We start from the raw sequence: 2,025 nt of genomic DNA on the forward strand, positions 1-2,025 counted from the left end.
ATATATTATTTCTATCTATATGTGTGTGTATGTATATATATGTGTGTGTGTGTAAAGTTCGACACAACTCTACATTGCTGGAGGTTTCGTGGGCAAATGCATATACATACATATATATCCTTATAACTATATATGAGAGTTTGAATACATATATACACACATTCATATGTATCCCTATATAAATATAGACACATATACCCGATATATTTATGTACATATACATTCCTACGCATATATATATATATATATATATATATATATATATACCTGTAGATATAGATGTGTAAATATGTATCTATATATGTGTGTATGTGCGCGCATTTATATATATATATATATATATATATATATTACGCATATATATATACGTGCGCATGTTTATGCATACCTTTGCGTATATATCATATATATGTATGTGTGTGATATACAATGTTTTACACATATATACATATATATATATTATACAATACATTACGCATACATATATACATATATATGTTATACAATATGATATGCAGAAACCTTTGTAATTAAATATTCAACAAAAGTAACTAAAAAAAATCTCCCAAATAGAAAAGATTAGCAGGAGCAAACATTTAGAGAAGGAACCAAATTCTGGTAGCCCTCTGTTCCAGCCTTTGATAACTAAATTCTAAAACTGGAGCGTTGAATAACTTGCATCTTGCAACTTTCACCTTTCTTAACATTTATCTGAGTACACGACTTTCCTCTCCACCCTAATTTTATCTACAGAAAAAAAAATGAAGATTTTATTTATTTATTTATTTATTTTCTTGTTAAGTTGTAGGGGTGGGTGATTCAATGAGGTCTTCGTTGAACAAGTGAAAAAAAATAAAAGATATCGGCCCTCATAGCTTTTCAACCCAGGACATCTTTTCACCAGTTATGTATTGGCCACCCATACAAGAAAAATTTAACTGACTGACCATCCTTATTACAACAAGTTGTAATAATCAAGATTAATTAGATCCGTAACAAGACTATTTTACACCTGATAGAGCGTGATTAATCTTAGAAAGAGAAAGAATAAGCTCATACATTTAAAATCGCAATATTTCGATATTAAAATTTTTTTCTTTTCAAGAAATTTTTAGGAATTTTGCGTACTTTTCAAGGGTAGCTGAGCTGACCCTGTCCCCACCTTGTTTAAAAACCATGTCATCAACGCGATAGATAATTTAATTATAAATGTAATTCATTTTATTGACCATAAGGGCGCAAGGCATTGGTACCAGTGTGAGAATGAAATACAAACAGTTTGAGATGGGGAAAGATTTTCTTTGGAAAAAGAAGGCCAAAATCAACAATAACAATAAGAATGAAGCACGATAATAAAAGAATAAGAATAAATAGCAATATTTTTTCTTTTTTAATTTCCTATTTACATAGGCGCGCTCTAGCCTGAGTTGCAGTAGTTGATTAAATTAAATCTACCCCAATACTTCACTGGTATTTAAATGATATAATAATAATGGTTGGCATAATTGTTCTTAATAGGAATTTAGAAATGTTTACCTTATATATTATTTCCCCGTTCTTCTTTTTCTATTTTCGCCACATTCCGGTAAGACAACGTAGGTTTTTGTTGGTTTCTAAAGGTCGATTATGATTGTTACTATTATTATTACTTCACGGCAATGGAAAGGATAACGACCGATCGGCCACCAGCAAGCACCCCCTTTCAAGCGGTTGTTACCCTCATTTCCACATGGGAGTGGCAACTTGTCAGCCTCTTACACATCCGCACACATACACACGCACATATACGCAAGTACCGTAACGAGCCAACGAAGGAGCCTCAAAATCGTCGCTTGACATGCTAGAAATAGCAGCCAAATATCATATCCCACCCTACCGTCTTGAAAAACAGAACGTGTTGGATAAGGTGGTCTTGAATTTCCTGTATAAATAGATATATATATATAAAATAAGAAAAAAGATGGGATGGATTGGTCACGATGGGAACGTCTTTAATCATGTTTGTTCGGTCAAGGCTAACCTGGG

General features: G+C 32.2%; 1 protein-coding gene across 2 annotated transcripts in view; it reads right to left on the bottom strand.

The window, feature by feature from the left end:
• The window catches only part of LOC106880698 (zinc finger protein 629), a 411,919-nt gene extending 410,122 nt beyond the window's left edge, over positions 1-1,797 (bottom strand). For both annotated transcript variants that reach the window (XM_052971298.1, XM_052971293.1), the window contains exon 1: positions 1,537-1,797. The gene's annotated coding sequence lies outside the window, so the exon portion shown is untranslated. The remainder of the gene's footprint in view (positions 1-1,536) is intronic.
• Positions 1,798-2,025: the final 228 nt, after the last annotated feature.

This window comes from Octopus bimaculoides, chromosome 10 (assembly GCF_001194135.2).
Source record: "Octopus bimaculoides isolate UCB-OBI-ISO-001 chromosome 10, ASM119413v2, whole genome shotgun sequence".
Taxonomy (NCBI): Eukaryota; Metazoa; Mollusca; class Cephalopoda; order Octopoda; family Octopodidae; genus Octopus; species Octopus bimaculoides.